Below are 24,346 nucleotides of genomic sequence, written 5' to 3'. Positions count from 1 at the left end.
AAACCTTGGGTTACTGTAAGAAGTTAAACATCGAATTTCTTTGAAAGGCTTTGTCTTGGATGATCCCATACCCAAGAAGGCCTAGTGCCTCACCATGTTTAACCTGGAAGACAATCTTTGAAATATATGTTTAATCATCTTCTGTAATATGGTTTAACTTAGGAAGATCACATCGGTTAAACTTGGAGTAAAAATGTTAAGTATCATTTCCAATCCAAGTTTAACTTCTGAAGAGTAACTTGGGTTAATAATGTTAAGCATAATTTGTAATCCAAGTTTAACTTCAGTAGAGCACATCGGTAGCTAGGTTAAGTTCTGTGCTTGTACAAATTTTTGTACAGGGGGAATAGAACGGAATCCAGGTGTAGCAACCAACAATATGAGCAATCGTGCATACTTTTGTCATGCTTCATATTTCCTTTTCTTCCTCCCATCTTAAATTTTTGTGCATTCCAGGACTAGGCTACTTTATGCAAACTTGTTGTAGCCTCTAAAAGATGTTGAAACTATAAATGCTCAATTAGATTGCTTGGGTTATTTGTTTTATTTATATACATTGTTGCACGAAAGAGGATTACGTATTAGATGAAGAGATTTCTGATTGAAAAGTTTTGTTTATTGATTTTTTTGAACAGTGTATATTATAAATCATCTTTATGATCTCTAATAAGAGTTTTTTTTTTATGTTCAGGATTCTGATGAAGAAGGATTATAGAAGTTATCTCCAGATTACGAGGAATTGTTCTTTAGGCTTTCTCTTGTGTAACTTTCATGGGAATAGTAGTTTTTTTTCTTATCAAGTTAATGGTGAATATGTAGATATTTCTATTATTGGATGAATGTTGGCATGGAACTTATGTACTGACTAGCTTGTAAGTCAAAAAATATTTGAATTTTATATTATGTATATCACTTTTAATTTAAAAAGAGAGTTTTTCCTTTTGTTTTGAAATGACAATTCAATTAATCTGATCTAGATTAATTTGTATAGTAAATGTTCTTTTAAGATTATTTATTAAATGTTCTTTTAAGATTATTTATTTTTGTCACAAATGGTGCATTAACAAATCAAAACATTAGGGACAGTAATTTACTATCTTCACTTCAATTAGAGACGGCACATTACCATCTCAATTTAGTGTCTTTAGTTTTTTTTCACAAGATAAGATATAACATTTGAGACAAAAAAATAACTGTCTTAAATATTTTTGAGACAATTGAATAATCGTCTTATCACCGTCTTAAATAGCATTTGAGATAGTACAATTGTCTCAATATTTTTTTGAGACACCAAATTTACAATTTAAGACATATTTTGTTGTGTCTCAAAAAGTATTTTTTTAGTAGTGACATCAATATCATCAATAGGAGAATCAACAACTTCATTAGAAATTTCATAATGAGCTTTAGCATCACAAAAATCTTTATTTTTAAGTATATCAAGAAATTTATAAGAAACCACATCATCATCACAATTATCATAAAAAAAAATCCACAATAGTATAACCACCTATAACCTCAGTAGCTACATCTAAAAATTTGCACGCCATCACATCATTATCATATAATTTGTCAAATTCTTCATATTTCTGGGCTTTCACTAGCCTTTTTGGAAAGGGGATTTAGTGGTACATAGGTTCTTGATGGATGCATTGGGTTGAGTTTATCATCATTGTTAGCTTGAGGCACATGAACCAATCACTGAGGAAACAATATTAGTGATTTATAAACCCTTGTTAGAGTGGTGGGTGGTTGAGTTTTATGGTTCTCTCTTGTCTTTTTTCCTCTTCTACATACCCATCCTTCACCTAAATTCTTGAGAGTTGCAGCGGAGGTCCAATGCATTGTGAAGCCAATCTCTCTATCTTAGCTTCTAACTGTCTGAACCTCTCATTATGCTTGATGACATTCTCTATCAAGTCTTTAGAATTCTTAAGCGATTGCAACAACTCTTGTTTAGCATTCAAACTTTCATCCATGGCTTGCACTTCTAGGATTCTTGGGGGTGATGTTATCCAATTTTTATTTAACCACTCTTGGAGGTTCAATGTCATTTGATCAATTAAGTCATATGCTTCATTCAAACTTGTATTCATCAAAGAATCTCCTATAGCTAAATCCAAAAATGTCTTATTTGAAAAGAAAACCCCATATAAAATATATGGATAGTCAATCACTTTTCCAAACCATGATGAGGACACTGTCGCAATAAATCCTTAAATTTATCCCATGCTTTAAATAGTGATTCTTCATCTACTTGAGTAAAGCTTTTGATTCTATTTCTCATATATGTCTTCCTACTTGGAGGAAAAAATAATTTATAAATATTTGCTCTAGTTGTTACCATCTTGTAATGCTTTGTTGAGGGAGAGAATACAACCAAGTCTTACTCTATCTTGATACTGAAAGGAAATGTCAGCAATCGAATAGGATTCACCGAGACTCCTGTTGGTGCAATATCCTTTAGGTCAAGGTTGACCTAGTTGACCAAGCTTGAGTCTTGGTTTGGGTTTCGATGTTTGACAATACAAGACTTTGATGATATGGACAAGTGCAGGTGCAGTTGTTCATTTGGGGAGAATGCTTGGTGCAATTTCCCTCTGATCAGGGTCTGATCAGGTTGATTGAAGAAGAGTCAAGTAGGTCAAGGTTGACCAGATACTTGACTGGGAAGTCCTAACTGTAAAGCTAGGCAGAATGAAAATCCTAGTGAGTGAAGCCAGGTGAAAGACCTAGTGAGTGAAGTTAGGCAGTGAAGAAAGACCTAGTGAGTGAAGCTAGACAGTGAGGAAATCCTAGTGAGTGAAGCTAGGTGAAAGTCCTGGTGAGTGAAGCCAGGCAGAGGAAAATCCTAGTGAGCGAAGCCAGGTGAAAATCCTAGTGAGTGAAGCTAGGTGAAAGACCTGGTGAGTGAAGCCAGGTAGAAGAGAAGTCCTAGTGAGTGAAGCTAGGCAAAAGGGAAGTCCTGGTGAGTGAAGCCAGACACGGGATAAATCCAGATGGATCAAGGCTGATCAGACATCTGGTGTTAGAAAGTCCAAGTAGGTCAAAGGGAGTGACCTGATACTTGGCACGAGGAGGAAAGTCCAAGTAAGTCAAAGGAATTGACCTGATACTTGGCATGAGGAGAAAAGTCCAAGTAGGTCAAAGGGATTGACTGGATACTTGGCAAAAGGAGAAAAGTCCAAGTGGGTCAAAGGGATTGACCAGACACTTGGTGAGGGAGTCCTAGCAGGTCAAGGGTGACCGGATGCTAGGCATGATGTACCAACAGGTCATGGATTGACTGGATGTTGGTTTGAGGGACTTAGGACTTGATTTTGGGCAAAAACCAGCATCTGGATCGATCAGCCGATCGATTGGATGATTCCCAATCGATCAGCCGATCGATTGGGTGAGTCCCTGCGACAAAGCTCCTCCCAATCGATCAGCCGATCGATTGGGAAGAAATGTCGCACGCATAGAACGTCTCTGGATCGATCAGCCGATCGATCCAGAGCTCCCAATCGATCAGTGGATTGATTGGAAGATGTCGATGTTACGCGATAAGCCCTGGATCGATCAGCCGATCGATCCAGGCGATTCCTGAGAGCACAGAGGCACTCTGGATCGATCGATTGATCAATCCAAAGCCTCCCCGATCGATTGGGAGCAATCCAATCGATCGGGAGCAATCCAATCGATCGGGATCCGACCGTTGGCGCAGATAAAGGCTGCAGGCATGCATCTTCTTCGGTAGAGCTCACGGCATTCATCTCAGATCTTCACAGCAACTCCACAGCTTCTCCACAAAGTGCAGATCACCAGTTCTTGAAGGTTCTTGGAGGTTTTCCAAGTCAAGAGGTGAATCTACAGCTGAAGAAGAAAGCTAGGGTTAGGGTGTTTCTATACTCATTGTAAGCTTCTGCTTGTATTTGTGTATCCTTTCCCTTTCTTCTTGTAGTGTGAACTTGTAGGGCTTCTCCGCCTTCGGTAGTTACTGAAAAAGAGTGTTTATTAGTGGAGGTGTGTGTGAGTGTGTGGATCCTTGGACTAGTCACCTCCTTTGGAGGTGGATACCAAGTAAATCTACTTGTTAGCGTTGTGTGTGTTGTTTCTTGTATATTTCTGCTGCACATCTTTGAAGAAACAAGCAACACCGACCACAAGCACGCGACGAGCTATTCACCCCCCCCCCTCTAGCTACATTTTGGTCCCAACAACTCCTTCACAATTCACTATGTTGCAATATTCTTGAAATACCTCAAGGTGTAAATATGGATTTTCCAAATTTGCTCCTCCAAATTTGTGAGCTTATATCATGGAAATTAACGCTGGATCAAGTTGGAAGTTGTTGTAGGTCCTGGTGAGGCCAACTAGAGGGGGGGGGGGGGTTGAATAGCCTGAAATGAAAATAGCAACTTTTTCATTCTTTCAACTTAGATTAATAACATAATTATAATAAATTAATTGAACAACTAATGAAATAAAAGAGATAGAAGAATTACTTAGTTATAACCTAGGTGAGTTTTAATCCAAGACAGATAAAAGCACTAGAATATCTCCTTCATTAAAGGTGAAGAAGCCTCTTATACTCTTTGAATGCTCAGAAATAAACTAGAAAATGATTACAGAAGTTGTTGATTAATTCCTAGCTTTAGGGGCCTTTTTATAGCTCCTGGAAAATCCTATCCGTGGATGGAAGGCACCTTCAAGAGGGTTCAAGGCGCCTTCGAGTGGAAAACTTTATCCGCCGAAGATAAGATTTTATCTTCGACTAATGGCTAGGGAAGACTCCTTCAATTGGCTAGAAGACGCCTTTGACACTATTCATGGAAGGTGCCTTCCCTACTGTAGATCAGCTCCTTAGATGATCTTCATCCTTGAGCAATCTTCCTCTCCAATTTCTCGTCCCTCAGAAATGTCGTGTGCTTCCTTCTCGTCTGCTAGCGTACTCTTCTGCACCACCTTATCCCTCGGATGCACCGAGTTCGTCGACTCTTTCCCGTGTCATCCTTCTCGTTAGCTGTGTCTTTCGCTTGACTTCTCATGCTCCTAAGTTTCTGCACACTTAGACACAAGGATCAAACATAATAGGACTTAACTTGACTTGGTTGATCATACCAAAATTACCACGGAGTACTTATAATCTCCTCCTGTGAGCAACACAAAGTTAAGTTAGGGAATAACAAACATAGTGAAATAATTTTAAGTATTAAAAATGTAAATTAAAATAATTAATATGCAAAAGGATACCTCCCGTAGACTTAATCTATAAATCTCCCCCTTTGATCACATGAAAAATAGGCGTAAAAATTCTAAGGGAAACACAAATCATGACTAATATTTACAAAAAATTTGAAGCTTATATTTCGAAAATCTAAAATTTTGTGATTTAAAAACCAGGTTTAGAAAAAATATTTTAAAATTATTTTTAATCATTGAAAAATTCTAAAAGATTTGGTAATGGTTAAATAGGCTTATCAAAAATAGTGATAAAAATTTCACGAATAAAAGAAAATAGTATCAACAGTAATAAATTATTTTCAATAAAAAGATGTATTTTTAAAAAATACTTAACAAATAGATTTTGAACTCAGAAATTCTTGCATCTATGTAAAATAGAAGTTATATTTTTTTAAAAAAAGTAAATTTTTTAATATTAACTTTTTTAGAATTTTTAATATTAAAAATTAATATTTTTGTAAAAATAATTATAGAAAATTCAATAACAGTCAAAAAATTTTGAAAAATTTTTTTTGATAGAGAACATGATATTTTATCACAAAAAAAATAAAATTTTCAAAAATAACTCAATGAAATAATTTTAAATTTAAAGATATAATTTTTGTTGAGAAATTGATAAGAAATAATTTATCATTCAAAAAATTTTAAAACTTTTTTTTATAGATAGATAATAAAATCCTTTTCCATGAAAAAAAAATTAAGATTTAATTAATTTCAAATAGAACACATGCAAACCAATTTATTTAAAAAAAATTAACAAATTTAAATATGCAAAAAAAAAATTAAATTAAATTAAAATTAAAACATGTATGAATATTTTAATCTAAGCATGATTTTAGAAGCTAATATAAGTTCCTTTATACTAGATTAGTTAGATACTTTTTAGGAATAAATTTTCATGATAATTTTCTTATTTGACCCTTATGATATCTAAACTAACAATTTAGTCCTTGATAATTTCTAAAATTCGAAGTGGCAAAATTCAAACATGCAAAATTATTCAAATTTCTATTTGTTCTTTCAATTTTTCATTTTAAATTTTCATCTTGTCAAAATCTTCTGATCGATAAGATTTTGCTAAAGTTTCTTTTAATTCTATGTTATCCTTTAATAATTTTTTATTTTCATTTTCTAATTTACAGGAATTCTTAGATAGTATTTTATTAAATTTGTATAACTTGTCAAGAGGTAGAGATCATACCTGACTTAACTTATTAATCTCGTTATTTGATGCTCCCCTTGTAGTGTAGCTTCCCTCTATTGTTGCTCTTCCTTTATCGATGCTCTTGATGCACATTTCAGATGAGCTTGCTTCATCATCTTCTTGATGACTTGCCATTAGCACAAGTCCAATGCAAGCTTCAATCTCCGACTTTGATGATAAGGTTTCATCCCATGTCGCCTTTAGGTTTTTGTGCTTTATCTGTAGGAGCATTGGCGACCGGCTAGAGGGATGTGAATAGCCTTGACAAATAAAAGGAACCTTTCTCGAATTTATGGCTTAATTAATCTAACACTTGCATAAATAAAATAAATGACTAAAAGAAAAGAGGCATGAAAGGGTTACTTGGTTACAACTGAGGAGGTTATTAATCCAAGAAAATTGGAGCTCAGTAAACAATCTTCTTCAGACAGAGAAGCCTCTTATAGTAGTTGAAGTACTCAATTACAGAACAAATCAAAACTAAAATGAATCACAAGTGTTATTATGAATCTCTTAGACTAGGGTTGTATTTATAACCCTGGTTGGGGCGCTTGGATGGGTTCCAGGTGCCTATAATGGGATAAAATTCTATCCTCGACGTACCGGTTAAACGCCACGTCAATTTGAGTAAAGTTTGGATTTCAAGCGCTCGGATGGCCCGGGAGCCCTGACCAGGTCCGGGAGCCTCGACTAGGTCCGAGCGCCCAGACCAGGAAAGTCAACATAGTTGACTTTTTTGTCTGGGTCTTTCACTCCGGTTTCATTTTCCTCAGTTCGGGTCTTCCACTTCGGCTCCGCTTATTTAGGTGATTTCGGCCATTCGAAATATGACTCACCCGAACCCAACTTCCGGCCTTCTCGAGTAGCCTTCCGCTCTAGGTTCTCATCCCTCGAAAACGTCGTGCGCCTCCTTCTCATCCGCTTGTGTACTCTTTCGCAGCACCTCGTCCCACAGACTCACTGAGCCTGTCGGCTCTCTCCTGTGCCGTCCTTCTCGCTAGCTGCGTCTTTTGCTTGACTTCCTGTGCTCCTAAGTTCTTACACACTTAGACACAGGGTTAAACCCAACATGGCCTAACCAAACTTGTTTGATCACATCAAAACTACCTTGGAATTCCAACAATCTCCCTCTTTTTTATGTAAGCAACCCAAATTAAGTTAGGGTAAACCAACATAAGGTAAAAGTAATAAATTTGCTATTAAGTGCAAAAAAAAAAAAAAAAATTAAGAGTAAAAAATTTAAGCTACCTCCCCCTAGACTTAATTTTTCCTTCTCCCTCTTTGATCATATAAAAAATGGGGTACCTCAAAAGTCTAAGGGAAAAAAAAAAATTAAGTTGATAAAGTTTTTAAAAACTTTGAGATAAAAAACTTTAAGTTTTGCAAAAAAAAATCTAATTTTTGCAAGAATGTTTAAGTAATTTTGACAACTATTTAAAGCATTATTAATCACAAGTAAATGCTTCATCAGCTAGTCAATTAAATATTTTATTTCATTAATTTGCTTCCAGGCAGTGGCGAGGCACTAGACCTTCTTGGTTATTGGAGCAACAACCACTTCTAGACAAAGTCTCTTAAGGAAATCACACATTTAATCTACTTTCTAAAAGCCTTAAATTTAAATATCTAATTCAAATATGATTTTGGAACCCAATAAATGTTCCTTCCAACTGGGTTAATCAAGAATCTTTTAGGAACATTTTTTCTAGATAATTTTATAATTTGCCCCTTGTGAAATTTATAATACCAATTCAACTTTCGATGATATTTGAAATTTCTTTCTGGAGCAAGAGAAACATTTATGCATGAATTATCCTTTTCTAATATTTCTATTTTATCTTTTAATTTTGAATTTTCATCTATTAATTTCTCAAATTCTTCTTTTAGACATGCAAATTCTTTCTTTGATTTGATATACTTTGTTCTCTTCTTATACACTAATTTACTTAGCATTTGCACAAATTGCTCTGGAGGAAGTTTACTTACCAGACTTACCATATCAATTTCTGATACTCCCCTGTAGTGATGTTTTCTTCTGACGATGCTCCCTCTTCATCGATGCTTTCATTGTTCATTGAGGATGAGCTTGCTTCGTCTTCTGGTAGGTACTTGACTATTAGAGTTGTTCCGGCGATTTTCTTGGTTTTAGATTCTTCTGATGATGACTTAGTGTCCATCGACGAGTTGGATTCGGCTTCTTTTGGTTCTTTATGGAGCTTTAAGAACTTTTTCCAAAGTTCTTTTTCACTTTCGTAGTCGCCGATTTTGTCGAGATCTTCAACCGGTAGTTCACTTAAAAGATGAAACTCAGCCTTACCATTTGATGTAAAATCGTCGCGCTGCTTTTTGGTCCAGAGGTGTTTTTCAATTTCTTTTCTGTTCGTGTTCTTTGGTGCTTCATAATCATATTTCATTATTAATAAAATATTAAAATATATTTTAAGAAATACCTCCATTCGTCGCTTCCAAAACACGAACTCCCCCTCGAATGTTGGTGGGTAGATGCAAGCTCCAGTCATTTCTTGTTTGCTTCAGTCGGCGGTTACATTAGTCCTTCTGAGGCATCCTGGCTCTGATACCACTTGTAAGAGCATTTGCGGTTGGCTAGAGGGAGGTGCATAGCCCTGACAAATAAAAGGAGCCTTTCTAGAATTTACGTCTTAATTAATCTAGCACTTACATAAATAAAATAAATAATTGAAAGAAAAGAGGCATGAAAGAGTTACTTGGTTACAACTAGGGAGGTTGTTAATGCAAGGAAATTGGAGCTTAGTAAACAATCTCCTTCAGGTGGAGAAGCCTCTTACAGCAGTTGAAGTACTTAATTACATAACAAATCAAAACTAGAATGAATCACAAGTGTTATTATGAATCTCTTGGACCAGGTTGTATTTATAGCCCTGGTCGGGCGCCTGAAAGGGTTCCAGGTGCTTGGAATGAGATAGAATTCTATCCTAATGTAACGGTTAAATGCCACGTCAATTTGGGTTCCAGGCGCCCAGATGGTTCGGGTGCCCAGGACTGGTTTCGGGCGCCCCGACCAGGTCCGAGCACCCGGACCAGGAAAGTCAACATAGTTGACTTTTTTTGTCCTGGTCTTCCACTCGGTTCTGCTCGCCTCGGTCTGGGTCTTGCACTTTGGCTTCGCTCGCTTGGGTGATTTCGACCATCCGATATAGAGCTCACCTGAACCCAACTTATGGCCTTCTCGAGCAACCTTCCACTCCGGCTTCTCATCCCTCAGAAACGTCGCACGCCTCCTTCTCATCCACCCGCATACTCTTCCATTGCACCTCATCCCTCCGACGCACCGAGCTCGTCGGCCGTCGGCTCTCTCCTGTGTCATCTTTCTTGCTAGCTGCGTCTTTTGCTCGACTTCTTATGCTCCTAAGTTCCTGCACACTTAGACATAATGTTAAACCCAACAGGACCTAACCTAACTTGTTTGATCATATCAAAATTACCTTGGGGTTCCAATATTATCTGGGTTGGTCATTTGTCCTTATCCTTGTTCTTTATTTTTGGATAGTTATCTTTGAGGTGCCCTTCTTCATTGCAGTGATAGTATCTCACTTTCCTTTTTCTTCTTTTCTTAGCCTGCACTTCATTGAATTTATTAGATCTATTTTTTTTAAAAATTTTCTTACCAAAAATGTAGTTTCATCATCGTCAAGAGATGTTTCAGAATCTAGTTCGTCCATTTTTACTTTTAAGACAATGTTCTAATTCGGCTCCTTCTTTAGTTCTACATCTAGATTCATGAATTTCAAAGGTAGAAAATAATTTTTCTAGGTTACTTACTGTTAGGATGTATACTAAAAGCCTAGCTTTTTATATGAATATTTATTTTGAAATGAGAATCACATTGGTCAAATGTCTACATTTAATTAAATGTAGTTGCCCATTTAATTTATATTGTAGATAACATGGTGTGTGGTGTTACACAGAAGATCATGTTATCACTTCCTTATAAATTATAAATAGTAGCTCACGACCAAGATGGATAGGGACAAACAATTGGAAGAGTTGTAGTGTAATTTGGTATTAGTTTATCTTGACTATAAATTACATTAGTACACTATGAGTGTATTGAGCAGGGCCATTTGAGGTTGTTCTTTTTATACTGACTGCATAAAAGAACAAAACCTCTTTTATTATAGATGTGCGTACTCTTAATCCCGATATAATAACAAACACATATACTTAGTATTTATTTCTTTAATTTATCAAAGGATGATATTTATTCAGTTAAATCAATAGGCCCGATAAATTATGAAATAATATTATTTATATGGTGTGTTTTTTATTATAAAAGAAAACTGTTTCCTAGTAATCTAGGTTGATGATGTCCCCTTGAGGAACTCATAAGGATTATCATGTAAACCCTGCAGGTGGACTTAGTCCGACATGATAATAAGGTTGTGTAGTACTACTCTTGAAGCTAGATGTTAATTAAGTGAGTTGTCAGTAACTTATTTAATTAACGGACATACGATATCTTAAATACAGGGAGACTAATGTACTCATGATAAGAAGGAGCTCATATTGTAATATGGGATTGATGCGGTAGTTCAATAATAACTCTTTAGTGGTATGAGTTATTATTGATGAACTTGAGTTGGGTGTTCGGGTCGAACACAGGAAGCTCAAGTCCATCAGGAGGCCAAAATCAATTCCTCCTCTCGGTTCCTGTTGTAGCCTCTATAAAGCCTCGTATTCACCCATTTTGGTTTTGCTTCCTACCCAAGAAAGGGGTTGACCAAATCCTTGCTTGGTGCCCAAGAAAGGGGCCGACCAAGCCTTGCTTCCTACCTAAGAAAGGGGTCGGCCAAACCAAAAGAAAAGAAAAGAAAAGAAAAAGAAAATAAAAAAAGGGAGATTTTTTCTCAACAGAATTAGAGATTTTTCTAAAAAGAATTACGTTGATTCTTTCTTAGAAATTTTCTAAAAAGAATTATATTAATTCTTTCCTAAGAAATTTTTCTAAAAACAATTATATTAATTCTTTCCTAGAGATTTTTCTAAAAAGAATTATGTTGATTCTTTTTTTAAAAATTTTCTAAAAAGAATTATACTAATTCTTTCTTAAGAAATTTTTCTAAAAAGAATTATGTTAATTCTTTTTTAGAGATGTTTTCTAAATAAAAATCTATTACTTTTTCTCCTTTTTTATTTGGGGCAAAAGATTATAAAAGAAAAGGAGGTTGTGCCACAAAAATAAACAATTCAATTAAGAATTGATAAGTTTCTCTCCTTTCCTTTAAGGTCGGCGCCCCATTCTTTCTTTTCTTTCCTCTAGGGTTGGTGCCCCACTTCTTTTCTTCTTCCCTTTTCTTCCCTCTAGGGTTGGCGCCCCATCTTCTCTTGGTGGCCTGAGCTTGGAGGAAAAGAAAATGAAGAGACGAAGCACCTTGGTGGTCGGCGGTTTGGAGGAGAAGAAGAAGGAGGAGGCGCCCCTTTTCTTTGCATCTTTTGGTGGTAGGCGGCTTGGAAACAAAAATGGTTCGGGTGTTTTTGTCTTGGCAGATCGTCGCCCACATGACGTCCAAGAAGAGGAGAGGAATACAGCAGAAGTTCAAGAGGGCTTTGTCTATGAAAAAAGGTACAACTAGTTATTATTCCGTAACACAACTAGTTTTGTTTTCTTCATATGGATCCTGAAATACCAACACAAGAGGCTAGCGATTTTGTGTTTTCGTTTTCATGCTTCGATTTTGTGTTTCGATCTTGTTCTTTGATTGAGGTCTTTACAGTTAAACCTAAGGTTACTGTGAGAAGTTTAAATATTCAATTTCTTTGAAAGGCTTTGTCTAGGAAGTGGTGGATGATCCCATAACCAAGAAGGCCTAGTGCCTTGTCAATGACCTAGAAGTCAATCCTTGAAATACATATTTAATTAACTTCTATAGTATGGTTTAACTTCTGAAGAACACAAGGGTTGAACTTGGAGTAAAAATGTTAAGTTTCGTTTCCAATCCAAGTTTAACTTTGAAGAACGAACTTGGAGTAAAAATGTTAAGTTTCATTTCCAATCCAAGTTTAACTTCTGAAGAGCACATGGGTTGCTAGGAAAAGTTCTATGCTTGTACAAATTTTTGTACAAGAGAAACAGAATGGTATTCCGAGTAGCACCCAACACTTACCTCTAGGTTCCTAGAGATATAGTATGTATCTACTAAGGTTGACCATTGTAGTCTTCTTAAAAAAGCGTTAAGCGCATACCTTAGCAAATCTTGATTGGTTACCTTTTCTCCGAGATTCATGAGTTCGGTGATTAGCTCTTTTAGCTTGGCGTGCAGTTGAGAGACCATTTCACCTTCCTTCAATTGAAGATTTGTCAGTTGGTTTCGAAGTAGACCTCTTCTTGCGATCTTAGCATCAGAGGATCCTTTATAAAACTCCAGGAATTTTTCCCAGAGATCTTTTGTAGATTTGTAGACTCCGATCTTGTTAACCTCTTGTGGTGGCAACACACTCAGCAGATGGAATTCTACTTTTCCGTTGGCCATAAATTTGGTTTGTTCCTTCTTTGTCCAATTTTTCTCTTTCTTTAGATAGTCGTTGGTGTCTGTAGGTACTACAAAACCATTTTTAAAATTAGAAAAATATCAAAATCTATTTTGAAATATACCTCCATTTTCTTCTTCCAGTGGGCGAAGTCTCTCACAAACTTAAGTGGGTGAATACTTGTTCCAACCATCATCTTCTGTGCTTCGATCAACGGTTAGTCCTTCTGAAGTGGTTGAACTCTGATACCAATTGTAGGTCCTGGTGAAGCCGGCTAGAAAGGGGTGAATAGTCTGAAATGAAAGTAGCCTCTTTCTCGTTCTTTCAACTTAGATTAGTAATATAATTATAATAAATTAATTAAACAACTAATAAAATAAAAGAAGCAGAAGAATTACTTGGTTACAATCTAAGTGGTTGTTAATTTAAGGCAAATGAAAGTTCTAGAAAATCTCCTTCATTGAAGGTGGGGAAGCCTCTTATACTCTTTGAAGTCTTAGAAATTAATTAGAAATTGATTACAGAAGTTGTTGATTAATTCCTACCTCCAGGGGCCTTTTTATAGCTCCTGAAAAATTCTATTCATGCATGGAAGACGCCTTCAAGAGGGTTCAATTCGCCTTCGAGTGAAAAAACTTTATCCGCCATAGATAAGGTTTTATCTTCAGATAACGTCTAGGGAAGGTACCTTCAACTAGCTAGAAGGCGCCTTCGGTACTGTTCATGGAAGGCGCCTTCGAAGCCATTGAAGTCGCCTTCCCTGTGGCAGATCAGTTGCTTAGCTGATCTTCATCCTCGAGCAATCTTTCGCTCTGGCTTCTCATCCCTCAAAAATGTCATGCGCTTCCTTCTCGTCCACCAGCGTACTCTTCTACAACACCTTGTCCCTCGGACGCACCAAGCCCGTCGACTCTTTCCCGTACCATCCTTCTCGCTAGCTACGTCTTTCGCTCAACATCTCGTGCTCCTAAGTTTTGCACACTTAGACACAAGGATCAAATACAACAGGGTCTAACTTAACTTGGTTGATCACATTAAAACTACCTCGAGGCTAACAATTGTCAGCATTGATTTGAAGTAGCACAATGGGAGATCTCGCTCTTGTAGATATGAGTGTGAAAATTCTCTCAAAGGCCTATTAGTCATGTCAATGCTCACTGAATCTTATAAAAAAAGGTTTTTAGAAATAATCACAATCACCTACAAAATAGAATTATTAGAAAAACAAGAATACAAAATTTAAATAGCAAGAAAGAAAAATAAAGAATTAAAAATAAGAAAGAAAATGCATAATTTATTAGAAAAAGAAAAATCCAGAATTTATAGGAAATATTAATAAAGGAAAGGAAAAGTCTAGATTAACTAAATTACTAGTTAACTAATGTTAATCAAAGAAATAGTCCTCGGCAATGAGGCCAAAAAATTATTATCAAAATCGCAAGTGTATGGTTAAGTTATTAAGTAATAAAATATTGAATCCACAGGGAGTGTTGATTAAATACTAGCCAAGTTCGCAAAATAAGTTATTTAGATGATCAAAGGTTGTGTTGGTCATGAATGCAAGAGAGAGAGAGAGCAAGAGAGAGAGAGAGAGAGAGAAAGAGAAAGAGTGATAAGTGAGCAAAGAGAGAAGTTAGCTTTGGGGGAAGATTATAGGATTTCGATTTCACTATGATACTAGTTAATGTCTCTATGCATAATTTATCTTCTTACCTCCTTGCTAACATTCTTATAGGGATTCTAATCAAATTACTGGCACAAATCATTTAAGGTTACACCGAAATATTTACATCAATTTTCAACGTCATTAAGTAAAGAAGTAACTCTAGAATGTCCGCTTAAAGGGATATCCTTTGTCACTATGAACCCCACAGTCCTACTTTCTAGAGTTTTCTCATTTACTTCCTAATGTTAGATTAATATTATTAAGTAAAGAGGTAATATAAAAAGTCTGGTTAAAGGGATACCCCTGTCAGATGAGGGTCCTCGGTCATACAATTTAGATTATATAAGTCACTTTGTAATATTAAGTTGGGAAAAACCCATTAGACTCTAATTAGCTAATCCCTTGCAGATATTTGATCCCCACTTCAAGGTGATGACTCTAGAAAGTCTAGTTAAAGGGATATCCTTTGTCACTAAAGGCCTCTTTATCATACAATCCAAAACACCTCCTCTATATGGTGACCAATCCTTTACATCCATATGCATTCACTACACAAATATTTAATCAAACACAAATAAGACACAACACAATAGAATAAGTTATAAACATATCATAAACAAGGAAATAGATAAATTCATAGTTCATATATCCATATCATATCATAATTACTTCCTATATCCTAGAGTTCAGAGGTTTACTCCATGGAGAAGGAAGAACAAACTAAAGACATGAAAGGAAACATTCTTACAACTCAAATATGAGAACAGGAGAAGAAATGCTTAGTGTTAAGATTGTCGGTGTCTTTGGGATGTTCCCTTGCTCCGGAGGTGGATGGATCATCACGGCAACTCTTGGATTGTAGATTTAGGGTTTCCCACAAGGAGAAAACCCTTCTCCAATGAAATGGGTGGAGCCCTAAACCCAAGATACCCCTCAAAGGGGGAAATCATCCTCTTTTATAACAGGGCACAACCATATGTTTATGCCACATAGCCATGTCAAATGACACAACCATGACATTAAATGCCACTGGAAGATGGCACAACCATGACATAAAATTTGATGCTGAAGAGGGCACGATCGTGGCATAATTGTCACTACTGAAAAGACACCACCATGGCATAAACTCCACTACCTCTTACTAAAACTGTTGTAAAGAGGCACGACAGTGCTTGTGAGGCATGACTTGGCTATAAAACATGCTACTCTGGGAGATGAAAGGCATGATTGTGCCTTCCAGGTAGAACCGTGGCATAATTGTTGTTGTTGGAGAGGCACGATTATGCCTTGTGGGCACGACTAAATCATGGTAGATGTTGGAGCCTCCAAACGACACGACCATACCTTTGGCATGACCATGGCTGGCTAATGATTGCATAACCGTGACTTATAGGCATGGTCATACTTTGCCTTTTTTTGTCCCAATCTTGTCCGTTATGCTCCATTTTTACTCTAAAATGTGTTCTGTTAATGAAAATATGGAAAGAGCAGATCTTCGAATAAAAAAAGCAGAAGTAGGACATACTAATAAAATAGGTTGCAATAAGTGTAAATTATGCTCATAAAATACAACAAAATGTATGCTAAATGATTCTTAAAAATAGAGATAATCTACACTCAAAGTGTAAGCTAGATTCTTTCTTAAAATGGTCTATTATAAATCATAAAAACTAATAAGGACTATGACGATTGTATATCATTAGTTTGATATGTTTTCTTCCATATATCATAATATTAGTTTTACATTTAATTCACACATGCGCACACACTAACATAATTATGAAATATATATACTAACATAAAATGAGACATAAACATAATGGTCCATCAATGATATTCATAAGAGATAATCTTGTTAATATAACTGCATAATTCATACACACACACACATACACACATACTAACATAAAGAAACATAATGTATTAATGTATCAAAAACAACTTTCATGGTTAAATACATAAAGAAGATGAAACTTAATTATGAAGTTACTAATAATTTTCTATAATGCATATTCTTTTGACATGTTTATTAACTTTCATTGGTGGCAATCCTTTAGTTAATGGATCTACAATCATAAGATTGGTGCTAATGTGCTTAATTAACAATCTTTGTTTATGAAATTCTTCTTTAACAATAAAGTATTTCAATTCTATGTGTTTAGCACCTTTTAAATGTCTACCATTCTTAGAAAAGAAGACTATTGTGACATTATCACATTAAATTTTTAGCATCTCGACAATACTCCTGACTACTTCAAGTTTTGAAATAAAGTTTCACAATGATAATCCATGAATAGTGGTCTTAAAGCATGCCTGAAACTTAGCTTCTATAGTAGAGGTAGCAATGATTGGTTGCTTTGCACTTTTCCCTAAATTGATCCTCCATCTAAGAAGATCAAATATTCAAATGTGTTAGTGCTGGGAAACACATCGAATCTATATTTTGATGTATGGTAAATTTAAAGTTAAGTTATTTGTAGATCTAATGTGTATGTCAAGTGTGCAAGTAACTTGACAATAGAAGTCTTGGTAGGTCAAGTGATTAGATACCAAGCAATGGAAAACTCTAGTGGGTCAAGTGATCAAACACTAGGCAGTGGAAGTCCAAGTGGTTTAACAAGAGCTAGACTAGACATTTGGCAAAGGGAGCAAATTGGGTGTTCTAAGCGACATGAATGTGTCCATGCAACTAGGTGGAGATAAGATCAGACAGATTGAGTTAGGAAATTCTGAGTGATCGTGGACTGAAGGAGATTCTAGGTGACCTAAAATCGAGATCCAACAATTCGGAGGAGACAATCAAGGATAGAAGTTGACCATACTCTAGGCGACCAGAGGGAGTCTAGGTGCCCAGAGGGAGTCTAGGCACCCAGAGGGAGTTTAGGCGCCTGAAGGTCGTAGAGTCATCTTAATTCAGAGTCGTAGTGGATCAAGTTTGCAACCACGTCAGTAGGGTCTAGGCTACCAGACAAGTACCACGCCAGTATTTGTCAAGGCTTGATAAAAGGAGGGTTGAGGCACCTATTACAAACTCACCTTCTATAATCCTTGACTCCTTTTTCATTATCTTCTTGATACGTTGCGTCCAAGTGCTCTTCAAGTTTAAATCAACAACATCATATATACTTGTAATTTTCATTACTATCTTGTTGCCTTACTTTGCTATATTGTGATTAACATATTTGATTCTTGTTAAGAGGTTTTCTCCACCTCTAGAGGCTTTCTGGAAAGGAAATCTTTTAAATGAATCATCATTTTACAAATCTATTATGTGATCATTTCTTTATTTAGTTTATCTCATTGTAAGTGTATCTAGAAATTATCTTAACAAATTGATTTAGTACTTGTTTCATTAAATGTTAACTTAATATTTATTAAATAAGTTTAGTTAATCTTTCCACTTCATGTTTAAGTTAGTTTTTATTGTAATCCAAAGTTGTTTAATCTTTCATTTCGCGCTGCTGCAAACTCTGATTGATTGATTACTTTATCTATTTTAGTTACTATCAACTTTTAAAATTTGTAAACATGCTATTCATCCACCCTCTTCTAGTATGAGTACAATCCTACAAATTGATATCAAAGTGGGTTAAGTTGAAAGTACGTTAGGGGAACTCTTGTTAATCAGGTGGATATTGTAGAAATATCTCACCTAGTGTTATAACAAAAGTGAAACTAACTGAAGCTAACTCACTTCACAATAAACTAGTTAGACTGAAACTTTGTACCAAATTAATTGGGCATGTCATTTTGAATAACTTTGTCTAAGACACATGGTTGTCTAAAGTAGAGCCTTTGAGCCTCGCCATAGCCTAGAAGCTAATTTAAAAATAATTGCTTGTCTAACCCAAAGTAAAATTTGAATTTAACCTAGGATCAAATTTACATTTTGAGTTGGGTTAAACCCTAATTCTAAAATCTTACAAAAAAAACTAACCTGAGCGTAGCCTAAACGCAATCCAAACCCTAACCTTCAACGAAATCTAACCCAAGCCTAACCCTTATCCTGACTTAAACCTTACCTTAACAACAAACACTTACTTGCAATATTTCTGTGCTATTTACCCAAGATTTTTCAAAATCTTGGAGAATTTTCCTTGTCTTAATGGCCTTGCAGGAAGGCTATAGTACCACTCATCTTACTCTTTTCAATGACAATAATTTTGATTATTGGAAGGGTAGGATGGTGTACTAACTTATGAACGAGATTGAAAATTGGATGATCATCAAAGTAAGCTTCAACCTACCAAGAGATGCCAATGGTGAGCTAGTTGGATTCAACTTATGGACAAGTGACATAAAGAAGAAATCCCAAACAAATGCATGCAAGAGCTACTACTACACTCCAATGTGATCTAACCCAAGAGCAGCTAAGTAAAGTTGGACCATTTAACAATGTAAAGGAACTATGAGAGAAACTCATTAAACTTCATGAAGATTTAGCTGACTCAAAAACTACCAAAATGATCTTTTTCTAAGTTAACTCCAAACCATTCAAATGAAGGAAGGTGAGTTAGTAAGTCAACTTCATAGAAGGTTCAAGGAAATTCTCAATGACATCCACGCAATCAACAACAAGTCAAAAATCATAACTTGATAAGATACGTGCTAAAAGCATTTCTAAGGACAACTTTATGAGCATCTATGGTGGATTCTTATAAAGTGTCTAAAGACTTATCTTCAATTAAGTTAGATAATTTTTTTGTGATTTTGAATTGGATGAACACACTAACCTTGATCAAAAGGAGAAGGATATAGCTTTCATTGCAAGTAAACTTGATGGAGCCAAGGCAAAGTCAAAACCTAAACCTAAAGTTGTGACCGAATTAGAGTTTGAGTCTATGAAGATGACTTATCTTCTGAAGTTGCAAACATGGTTAGAAAAATGATCAAAAGAAAGAAGTTCCCCAAAAGACTTGTGAAAAGAGAGATTTAGATGAAGGATTAAACCAACAAGTGAACGTCTGGTGCTTTGAGTGCAACAAGAAGGGACATCACAAGTTAGAATGTCCTCTTCTAAAGAAGTCAAAAGAACCAGACAAGTCTAAGAAGCAATGGAAGAAGAAGGTTTTAAAGGCAACTTGGGATAAGTCTTTCTTCGAATTAGAATTAGACTTAGATCAAGTTAAATTGATGACACTAATGGCTACTGAAGAGTCTCAAAATTTGAGTCAGAATCCAAGTTTGAGTTTGTTGGTGTAATTTGCATTAATGATTTAACCTAGATTTTGATGAATGACAAGTGACTTTAAAGTTAGAGTATTTGTGATCTAATTGTTTTACCAAGTGTGTAGGAGTTGACGAGTTTGAAGGACCTGACACCAACACAACGAAGTCATATGAGGCTCTCAAATTCATCAAGTGGATGGTCATGAGCACGCATATTTTGTTGGTGCAATATCCCTTGGGTCAAGGTTGGCTAGGCTTGAGTTGACTCAAGCCTGAGTCTTGATGTTTTGGGTTTTGATATTTGACAATACATGGAGATTGCGAATGCAATTGTCTGATTGGAGAGATTATTGATACAATTCTCCTCTAGTAAAGGTTCACCAGTTAGATGTGAAAAAGAGTCAAGTAGGTCAAAGGGTTGATCGGATACTTGACTAGGGAAGTCCTGACTGGAGGTTAGGTTGTTGAAAGATTTAGTGAGTGAAGCTAGGTGAAAGTCCTAGTGAGTGAAGCCAGGTAGGTGAAAGTCCTAGTGAGTGAAGCCAAACATTGAGAAAATCTTAGTGAGTGAAGCCAGGTGAAAATCCTAGTGAGTGAAGCCAGGTGAAAACCCTAGTGAGTGAAGCTAGGTAAAAGTGTGGTGAGTGAAGCTAGGTAAAAGTGTGGTGAGTGAAGCTAGGTAAAAGTGATGGTGAGTGAAGCTAGGCAGATGGGAAGTCCTAGTGAGTGAAGCTAGGCAGATGGAAAGTCCTGGTTAGTGAAGCTAGGCACGAGGAAATCCAGATGGGTCAAGGGTGACCGGACATCTGGTGGAAGTCCAAGTAAGTTAAAGGATTGACTGGATACTTAGCACAAGGAAATCCAAATGGGTCAAGGGTGACCGGACATCTAGTGGAACTCCAAGTAGGTCAAGGTTGACCGGACACTTGGCACGAGGAGAAAAGTCCAAGTGGGTCAAAGGGATTGATCGGACACTTGGTGAAGGAGACCTAGCAGGTCAAGGTTGACCGAATGCTAGGAATAAGGTTCCAACAGGTTACGGTTGATCGGATGTTGGGTTTGAGAACTTTAGACTTGATTTAGGCAAGTTAAAGGTGGGTCAATCGATAAACCGATCGATTGAACCGTAGTCCAATCGATCAGTTGGATGTGTGCTGTAAAGAAGGTTTGACCCAATCAATCGGTCGATCGATTGGGAGCAATTGTCACAAGCACAGAACCTTTCCCAATCGATCAGCCGATCAATTGGGCATCTCCAATCGATCGACTAATCGATTGAAGACTGGATTTCTCGCGAGTAGACACGAGAAAAGCTGGATCGATTGGTCGATCGATTCAGCCATTTCAAGATAGCACAAAGGCACTCTAAATTGATTGACCAATCGATTCAAAACCTCCAATCGATTAAGAGTCATTCAATCGATTGAGATCCGATCGTTACTCAGGTTTAAAGCTATTGCGGGTGATTTCTTCAACAACGGCTTCAAGCGCTTCTTCCTGATTTTCACGATCTGTTCTCCACTGAGCTCACCTACACACACCAGATCTTGGAGGCTTAGAAAGGAGTGTTGTTGCACTTCCAAACAAGTCAAGAGGTGTATTCAAGTAAGAAGAAAAGCAAGCTAGGGGTTCTGCCATGTAAATCTTGTAAGATTTGATATTGCATTAGCTTGCATTTTGTTCTTCTTGTATATCTTTGTGTGTGAGCTTGTACAAGGCTTCTCCATCTTTGGTAGTTACTGCAAAGGAGTGTTTTCATAGTGGATGAGTGAGTGAGGGTCAGATCCTTGGATTAGTCACCTCTTCTTGAGGTGGATACAAAGTAAATCCTTAGTGTTAGCGTTGTGAGTGTGTTTCTTGTTGTTTATTCTGCTGTACATCATCGAAGAAGAACATCAACAAGCGCGAAGAGCTATTCACCCCTAGCATATTTCGACCCTAACAAGTGGTATCAGAGTGATGTCGCTCTTCACCGGAATCATCGTCGGAAGGGGCAACAAGGCTAGAGGGTGAAGAAGTTGAAGCAAGTTCATCAAAGTCAAAGAATTCAAAAAGCTCAACTTCAAGATGGAATTCCGAGATGGACTCAGATTCGACACAAGGGTGCCTCCACCATTCACAATGACGAGCTTCAATTCTTGGAAATAAAGAATAAAATTTTTTCTTATGATGGAGATAGAGCAATGGTTTACTTTAATGGAAGGCTTTGAAGCTCCAACAAATTCAAAAGGAAAAATTCTCAAGAGGAGCAAGTGGAGCCAAGAGCAAATCCAAAGATGTGAGGCTAATGATAAAGTGACCAAGTTGTTGGTCAATCTATTGCCAAGCGACATCTTGGAGAAAATTGGAGAATTCAAGGATGCCAAGGAGCTTTGGAGAAAATTGACCAAGGTTCATGAAGAACCCTCCACTACACCAAACCAAGAGGAATCCAAAGAGGGCAACTCATTGGAGCAAGACCAAAAGGAGGAGGACACCGAGGTTGAGAGATGCTCAACATATGAAGAAGAAGAAGCTTCATCCTCAACGGAGTGCAACAAGAAGGGCAAAGAGGGAGCATACTCTTTGTTCCATGTAGAGGATGAAGATGAAGAGACCTTCACCTCAAGGATTGAGGGGGAGCGACATGCATTGACACCGGATCAAGAAGAAGGAGAAGCTTCTACATCCGGGTCAAGTGAAGAAGAAGATGATGCAACCTCTAAAAGTCATGAAGAATCAAATGGAGGATCAAGTGTCATCCCTACACATGAAGGTATAATTAGTTCAATTAAAAATAAAAATCATATTATATATTTTGAGTGTAGGAAACATGGGCACTACAAGAGTAAGTGCCCTAAATTTGTCAAGAAAAAAGGCCAAGTGGCACTTAAGGGCAAGGAGAAGCCCAAGGAGACCGCCCCCACAACACAGAAGAGCAAGGAGCACATAGTTTGCTTCTTGTGTAATAAAAAATGATATTACCGGAGCCAATGTCCAACGGGAAAGAAGTCAGTCATCCAAAAGAGGAAGTTGTAACGCCCGCCCTCCCACTGCTCAAGGAGGGACGGGGTTACTTACTTACATACGTGCATACATATAAAATCATGGCAGCGGAAACAGTTATAAATTTTTTTTTCTACACTAACTACACTAAACATCATGCTTATCATATTGAACATGTAGACATGCTAATGTTCATGCATATAACTTAATTAGTATCAACTACTTGAAACATGATTCAAGATATCATAAGCATACTAACATGAAATAAGGAGAACATAAGTGCATACTATCCATACTAGTGCAAGTACCATCAAAGCATAATGACAACACATGGTTCATATGCAAACTTAAAACATATAAACATAAAGCAGTTTTTTTTCTTCCACCATGCCACTGCCACACACACACTTGCCCTTCCTGCTGCTCCTCTTAATTTAGCCATCCCTTCCCTTTTTCTGCAGTACAAGGAAACATAAAAAGACTATAAGCCCATAGGCTTAGTAAGTTCCTTTTCTACTCACAAAAACCATGAATCATGCATAAACATAGTGTGATAACATGTTCATTTGACAAATCATAACATAACATGTGAGAGCATAATATAAAGTCATATCATATCATGTGAAATCATAAACATCAAATCATATCATATCATGTGAGAACATAAGATCATATCATAGCATGTGAGAGTATAAACATAAAGTCATATCATATCATGTGAAATCATAAACATCAAATCATATCATATCATGTGAGAATATAAGATCATATCATAGCATGTGAGAGCATAAACATAAAGTAATAACATGATCATATAAGCATCATTTGACATATTTTCAAGAGCATCTTAAGTAAGCATAAAAGAAAACATATAACATGAACTTGTAGATGCAAGATGTTCTTTTGAAAACATGTGACATGAGATGAATATATGTAAGATGTCCTTTTGAAAACATATATCATATACATACTTAAACATAATCTCAACATGAGGGCCCGACTTGTACCATATATATACATGAATGCGCACATCCTAAATAGATCCAAGGTAGCTAATCTTGAACCTACTAGGAACTAGGCCCGTTTCATAGACCATCGACCTAGGGGCAACTTAAGAGTCCATCCCTTTTACTAGGCCCGTTTCATAGACCATCGACCTAGGGGCGCTTATGAAGCCCACCCTTGGTACAAGCCATACAAAGTAAAATAGCATGTCATATCATGTCATATCATAACATATCATGTTCTTGTCATATCATAACATTTCATGTTCTTGTTATATCATGAAGAGAGCTCTTGATCCCAACCTAAGGGAAGCATCTCTTTGTCATGTCATGAAGAGTGCTCTTGATCCCATCTCAAGGGAAGCATCTCTTAGGCTTTTCATCTTACATAAGTCTTTCATAAACATATCATAATAGCATGAGGTGCACATAACATAAAGCATATCATAAGGAATCATAACATGATGTCATAAGTGCACAGACATAAAGCATATCATAAAGAATCATAACATGATGTCATAAGTGCACATACATAAAACATATCATAAGGAATCATAACATGATGTCATAAGTGCACATAACCTA

At 36.5% G+C, this 24,346-nt stretch overlaps 1 non-coding gene across 1 annotated transcript; it reads left to right on the top strand.

Annotated features, from left to right (window-relative positions):
• The first annotated feature begins 2,183 nt into the window (after positions 1–2,183).
• LOC122044644 lies at positions 2,184–2,289 on the top strand. The gene has a single exon (XR_006129674.1). It is a non-coding gene; the product is annotated as a small nucleolar RNA R71 (small nucleolar RNA).
• The last annotated feature ends 22,057 nt before the right edge of the window (positions 2,290–24,346 follow it).

This window comes from Zingiber officinale, chromosome 2A, assembly GCF_018446385.1.
Source record: "Zingiber officinale cultivar Zhangliang chromosome 2A, Zo_v1.1, whole genome shotgun sequence".
NCBI classification, from domain to species: Eukaryota; Viridiplantae; Streptophyta; class Magnoliopsida; order Zingiberales; family Zingiberaceae; genus Zingiber; species Zingiber officinale.
The sequence above is the reverse complement of the archived record's forward strand: the minus strand, read 5'-3'. Positions and strand labels throughout refer to the sequence as shown.